Consider the following 7,702-nt stretch of genomic DNA (forward strand, 5'->3'; position numbering starts at 1 on the left):
AGAGTACACTTATAGATCTCCAGCCCCCATCAGAGTACACTTATAGATCAGCTGCCCCCATCAGAGTACACCTACAGACCCCCACCATGTATTCCGGGCTCTGCTTGCCCATCTGCAGGCCTGGGACCAACATGGCAGGTGCTGGCAGGTGGAGGAGAGGGAGGAGGGTGGATGTGTGTTCTGCTGTGACCTGAAAAGCGATGTGTATGACATCACTTACGGGTCATCCTGTGATTCTGCCTTGGAATACAATCAGTGGAGCCCAGAGGAGACATGTCTCATTAAAGAGAACCTGTCACCTAAAAATCATCACCTTGCCTCCCTATGTAATGAAAAAAAAGATTTCAAATAAAAAAAAAAAAAAAAAAAAAAATTTTATAGCAAAAAAAGTTTTGAACCCTCCCCCAACATATATGCACGTACAAATGTAAACCCAGGTGTCGGGGGGCATCTAAGTGTGAAAATGTTGATTGAAATATAAAGGTTACATATCGCCGCGCGGAGTGAGAGTGATAATTCTATCACCAGAACTGATAATCTGTAGCGGGCTTGTAAACCATCGCCTATAGAAAATATCGGGTACTGAAGATTGTTGTCATTTCACGGGAACACACAAATTTAGGGTTTGACATGTTGGGTATCTATTTACTCGGTGCAACCTCGTCTGTTATATTTTACCAAAAATGTGGGTAATATATTGCGTTTGCTTTCCCTAAAAGCCATATTAGTATTTTTTTACTGAAAATCTTAGACCTTTGCGATAATATCGTGTGACATAAAAAATTGCAACTGCCACCATTTTATTCTCCAGGGTGTCTGCTTTCAGAAAATATATCATGTTTGGGGGGTTTTGTGTAATCTTCTGGCCTGGAATGATTTTTTTAAACAATGTGTGCAAAACAAAATGCAAAAACAGCTCTGGCAGCGAAAGGGTTAATTCACAAACCTGACACCCCGAGATAAGACGCCTTTTTATTCCCAGCAAAGTGTCGGTTACATTTGGCCAACTGACAAATCACCGGATCTATTTTTAGCGGAGGTCAGGGAGATGTGACAATTGAAGAAATGCAGCTAAAACCCAGTCCTGCCCCCCATCTCCAGTCCCCCCCCCACACACCTCTATGTACTGAAATGGAGGAAATCGTTCCCCAGCAGTCATACATTGGGAGAAACAACATGGCGGGGGGGGGGGCGGGTCAACCCTTTGTTGACATGTCATTTGCAATGCAGTGCTGCAGCGAAGAATTCAAATGACAAAACAAATCGCAGCAGTGCGGTCAAGCAGCATGCAGAAATTTGACAAAACAACTCGCAGCAGTGCGGTCGAGCAGCATGCAGGAATTTGACAAAACAACTCGCAGCAGTGCGGTCGAGCAGCATGCAGGAATTTGACAAAACAACTCGCAGCAGTGCGGTCGAGCAGCATCACCGTGACATCACAGTGGCAGAGATTTGAATTTCCTGGGTGTCATTTGAGCCTGACTCACACAGAGAACACACGTGTCTGATTTGCTCGGTGAATTCTCTCGTCTGAATTTGTGATCTGCTCAGCGAATACTCAGATTTCATCCTGATTTATAAGGAAAATACTCGTATTTTCCTTTTTTGTCACATTTTTCCATTTTTGTTGACAAAAATCTCCACAATGACCCTTCTAAGAGTCTTCATTGCTTTCTGCTTTCTGCAGCTGGCATTTGGTGTGGAATTTGCTCATGCCCGGCAATTGGACAACCGCCTGGAGGCTACAGCCGGATCTAAACTGGTGATCCCATGTGTGTTCACCACAGAGGATCTCTCTGGAGCCAGCAATGTTGGGATCGAGTGGGGAATGACTCCGGAAGGAGGCGGTCCCTACAGACCCATCCTGCGCCAAACTGACATCAACCTGCAGAAGTTCCAAGGGAAAAGGTTCCATCTGCACCTGACCCGCTCAATTGAAGAGGACTGCTCCTTGGTCATCAGCCCGGTCCTGCACAGAGACAGCGGAACCTACGAGGTCCGCCTCACCGTGGACAACGTCCACCATCATCCATTCAGGAAGGTCATTGTTCAAGTAAATGGTAAGTGTTGCTTTGGATTTTTGTTCATTATATGGGGGTCTTCTCCAGCTATGTGGGGGTGAGGGCTGCTGGGTAATTTTTTAACCCTTTCCCTGCCAGTTTCCTCCCCCACACAAGGTTTATAGGCACATATTATACCTAAAAGTCATCAACACAGGAGATGGCTGGTCATTGCAATGTGATGTATTGTAGATCTCACCATCACGGCTCACACTATACACCTATAGGGACAATTCAAGTGGCACTCTGGCCACAAATGACATCTATGGTCCAGCCTGTCACTGTCAGTAATGCAGCAGTCTTTGTTTCTGAGTCCCCCATCCCCCATAACATAATGCATTGCCTGCCAGAAAGTCTGTTGGGTTGGGACAAACCATTTACCCCTTGACAGGGGTGCTTTCAATAGTCATTATTCCCTTGTGTACAACCTGTGATCTGTAACTGCTATAATACATGTTTGCTGGAGTTGGGATTTACATTCTTATCCACTAATTAAATGAATGTTAAATTAATTCCATTAGATCAGGTCCATGGAAAAGCCCCGCCCCCACTAATTAGCAATGCTGTCACCACACCTGTCTAAGGCCGGAAATAGACAGTTGGAATGTCGGCCGGTTCAGCAGGTACCGAAATCCGACCGGTGTATGGGCAGGCTGAATGTACCCAAGCTGATCAATTGATCCACCCGAGTACAACCCGCCTGGCAGATATTACGTGCGATTATTGCTGCTAGCAATCACCATTGTGTTCTCCCTGCAGGGACTGCTTCCCCCCCCCCACCCCACCCCCGCCCCGCTGGGAGAACACAAGGGCACAGTGGCAGGGATTCCCCTGTATAGATGGGGGGAACTGAATGAACACAGGGTGCAGGAAAGAGATTTGCTCCATCTATGTCCTGCCTTAGGCAGGCCACGGACAGTGAACATTTCCACGGGTTACAGGAAAGAAATTCACATGATTCCCCCACCAACACAGACAGTGCTGACAGGGGAATCCCTTCTGCCGAGCGATTGTCTCCACCCCCCCCCGCCCCGACCGGGAGAAGACAGGGATTATCGCTAGCAGCTACAGCAGCCTCTAGCGATAACTGCAAGTAAATCCGGCCGGCTGGTTGTACCCAAGTTGATGGATTAACACGGCACATTCAGCTTGTCCATACACAGATGGAATCTCGGCCTCCAACCGTCTATGGCCACCACACCTAATAATTGCTCAGCTGCAATATATCACATTCTTGTTCATTGGAAGCTCATTTCCTTTGTTTTTCTTTTAACAGATCCTACTTATGAGACCGCTGATACCGAGACAGTCAAGGAGCACCACGGAGACGTACAAATACAGAATGCAACGTCTTCCGTCACTGACACCGAGGGCTCCGGAATGTCTCCATCAACAACTGAGACCAGTGACTATGGTGCAAGAATCCTATATACAGACAGCGAGCCCCCTTCAGTCACTGACACCGAGGGCTCCGGAATGTCTCCACCAATGCCTGACACCAGTGACTATGGTGCAGGAATCCTATATACAGACAGCGAGCCCCCTTCAGTCACTGACACCGAGGGCTCCGGAATGTCTCCATCAACAACTGACACCAATGACTATGGTGCAGGAATCCTATATACAGACAGCGAGCCCCCTTCAGTCACTGACACCGAGGGCTCCGGAATGTCTACATCGACAAATGAGACCAGTGACTCTGGTGCAGGAATCCTATATACAGACAGCGAGCCCCCTTCAGTCACTGACACCGAGGGCTCCGGGATGTCTCCATCAACAACTGAGACCAGTGACTATGGTGCAAGAATCCTATATACAGACAGCGAGCCCCCTTCAGTCACTGACACCGAGGGCTCCAGAATGTCTCCATCAACAACTGATACCAATGACTATGGTGCAGGAATCCTATATACAGACAGCGAGCCCCCTTCAGTCACTGACACCGAGGGCTCCGGAATGTCTACATCGACAAATGAGACCAGTGACTCTGGTGCAGGAATCCTATATACAGACAGCGAGCCCCCTTCAGTCACTGACACCGAGGGCTCCGGAATGTCTCCACCAATGCCTGACACCAATGACTATGGTGCAGGAATCCCATATACAGACAGCGAGCCCCCTTCAGTCACTGACACCGAGGGCTCCGGAATGTCTCCATCGACAAATGAGACCAGTGACTATGGTGCAGGAATCCTATATACAGACAGCGAGCCCCCTTCAGTCACTGACACCGAGGGCTCCGGAATGTCTCCACCAATGCCTGACACCAATGACTATGGTGCAGGAATCCTATATACAGACAGCGAGCCCCCTTCAGTCACTGACACCGAGGGCTCCGGAATGTCTCCATCAACAACTGACACCAATGACTATGGTGCAGGAATCCTATATACAGACAGCGAGCCCCCTTCAGTCACTGACACCGAGGGCTCCGGAATGTCTCCATCGACAAATGAGACCAGTGACTCTGGTGCAGGAATCCTATATACAGACAGCGAGCCCCCTTCAGTCATTGACACCGAGGGCTCCGGGATGTCTCCATCGACAACTGAGACCAGTGACTATGGTGCAGGAATCCTATATACAGATAGCGAGCCCCCTTCAGTCACTGACACCGAGGGCTCCGGAATGTCTCCACCAATGCCTGACACCAATGACTATGGTGCAGGAATCCTATATACAGACAGCGAGCCCCCTTCAGTCACTGACACCGAGGGCTCCGGAATGTCTCCATCGACAAATGAGACCAGTGACTATGGTGCAGGAATCCTATATACAGACAGCGAGCCCCCTTCAGTCACTGACACCGAGGGCTCTGGAATGTCTCCACCAATGCCTGAGACCAGTGACTATGATGCGGGAAGCCTAGATATAAATAGTGAGCTCCCTTCAGTCACTGACACCGAGGGCTCCAGGATGCTTCCACCAATGCCTGAGACCAGTAACCATGATTGGGGAAGCATAGATGTTCCTATTGGACCCTCTCTGGTCACCGACAAGGTCTCCAGGATGTCTCCACCAACAACAACTGAGACCAGGACCTCTAATTCAGGAATACCAGTCATCGATCCTTCTGTGAAATATATCGCCGATACGCTCTATCAATTGAAGAAAAATGGCGTCCTTCCATTAGTGGCTGTAATCGTTGGACTCGTTGTTCTAGCACTGACCATCACCAGCGCAGCAGCATGCTACTTTGGGTAAGTTATCACATGTTCTTCCTAGGTTTTCTCCATTTTCTACATTACACATCTTCATGCTATCACCCACTGTATCTGAGCCCCCCTCCCGATAGTTACCCTTTCCTTATAGGTAGGTAGTTGATCAGATGGGGGTGGGGTGTTTTCTGTGCTCATTGCCCGGGGTTTAGCAGCACAAGCCCCTCACTGGTCACAATGAGGATATCGCACCCCTAACATTTGTTCTATGGGAGAGGTGAATGAACTGAGGCCGCTGGTGACAGTAACAGACGGGTGATGGGGTGTAACGATTTAGGTGGAGTTGGCTATTAATTCTGAGAATTTCTGACTGTTTATGGACACATTCTTATCACATATCTTTGTTTATCTCTACAGAATTCAATACTGCAAGGACAGACCAAAAGTGATGGAGAAACTAAAGGCGATGGAAGAAGGACTCCCAGACATAACAGAAAGACTCCCAACCATGAAAGAAAGACGCACAGAGATGGATGAAGTGCACATAATGATGGAAGAACCAGACATGAAAGAAGCAGCAGCAATTGAAGAAAGACGCACAGCAATGGATGAAGAACACATGATGATGGAAGAAGGAAGCAGAGATATGAAAGAAGGACTTGCTGTGATAGAAGAAAGACAAGCAGCCATGGATGATGTACACATAATGGCGGAAGGACTCGCTGCGATGGAAAACAGACGCACCGCGACGGAAGAAGAACTTGTAGCGACTGGAGTGAAATGCACAACGAAGGAAGAAGAACTCGCAATGATGGAAGTAAAACACACAGCGCTAGAAGAAGAACTCGCAGCCATGAATGTAAAATGCACAGCGAAGAAAGAAGAACTCGCAGCGATGGAAAAAAATCGCAAAGCGAAGAAAGAAGAACTCGCAGCCATGAATGTAAAATGCACAGCGAAGAAAGAAGAACTCGCAGCGATGGAAAAAAATCGCAAAGCGAAGAAAAAAGATCTCGCAACGATGGAAAAAAATCGCATAGCGAAGAAAAAAGAACTTTCAGCGATGGAAGATTTACTTGCAGTGATGGAAAAAAGACGCACCGTGACAGAAACCGCACTCACAGCTATGGAAGCAAGATGTGCAGCGATAGAAAGGGGATCTGCAGTGAAGGAAGAAGGAAACCCAAACGGGGGGAAGGACAGAAAATTGCTCAATTTCCCCGTCAACAAAGTCAGCAATGGAAGAAAGACAGACAACGATGGGGGGAGGAATCGCACTCAAACAAATAAAAACCCAACAAGACGCTGGAGGAACTAAAGATGATCGATGGAACGACTTCAGAACAATCGGCCGGCCCATGGATGAACCAGCAAAATGTTCATCTGTCTATGGCCGGCTTACAGGCAGGCCAGGCCACACATTATGCAATTTTCTTTCCTTCAACCTAGGAAAGACAATTGCTTGATTCTCCTATCAGCACAATCCGTGTTGGTGGGAGAATCCCTCCCACAGCGCTACTGTGTTCATCCGGCGTGGAGCCTTCTCCACCGACAGAATACAATGATCACTGCTGGCATCTATAACCACCAACAGTGATCGGGCGAAAAAACCCGACAGGTTGGTGGTACCGATCAACTTTAGTATCACCAGCCTGCCCATCGACAGATCAAAATTTCATCCATGAATGGCTGGCTTGGGAAGAAAAGGAAGAAAGACAGCCTAGATCCCGCTCCAGTCCAAACACAAGAAGGGCCAATTCACACTGTGTGCGGTGACCGCAGTTTTATCGCCCTGGATTTTCAGCCGCTCAGATCCCTGCTACAGCAAAAAGATACCATGGTTGTGACTGCAGCTGCAGCAATGGTCTCGGTATAACCACCCTCTCCAAACACTGCCCACCTCTGCATCCCTTCCCACCCTCTCCCAACACTGCCCACCTCTGCATCCCTTGCCACCCTCTCCCAACACTGACCACCTCTGCATCCCCTGCCACCCTCCCCCAACACTGCCCACCTCTGCATCCTTTCCCACCCTCTCCCAACATTGCCCACCTCTGCATCCCCTGCCACCCTCTCCCAACACTGCCCACCTCTGCATCCCTTGCCACCCTCTCCCAACACTGCCCACCTCTACATCCCCTGCCACCCTCTCCCAACACTGCCCACCTCTGCATCCCCTGCCACCCTCTCCCAACACTGCCCACCTCTGCATCCCTTGCCACCCTCTCCCAACACTGCTCACCTCTGCATCTCCTGCCACCATCTCCCAACACTGCCCACCTCTGCATCCCTTCCCACCCTCTCCCAACACTGCCCACCTCTGCATCCCCTGCCACCCTCTCCCAACACTGCCCACTTCTGCATCCCCTGCCACCCTCTCCCAACACTGCCCACCTCTGCATCCCCTGCCACCCTCTCCCAACACTGATCACCTCTGCATCCCCTGCCACCATCTCCCAACACTGCCCACCTCTGCATCCCCTG

The sequence above is a fragment of the Staurois parvus genome, unplaced genomic scaffold (assembly GCF_062004578.1).
Source record: "Staurois parvus isolate SC_StPar_1 unplaced genomic scaffold, SC_StPar_1.0 ptg000792l, whole genome shotgun sequence".
Classification (NCBI taxonomy): domain Eukaryota; kingdom Metazoa; phylum Chordata; class Amphibia; order Anura; family Ranidae; genus Staurois; species Staurois parvus.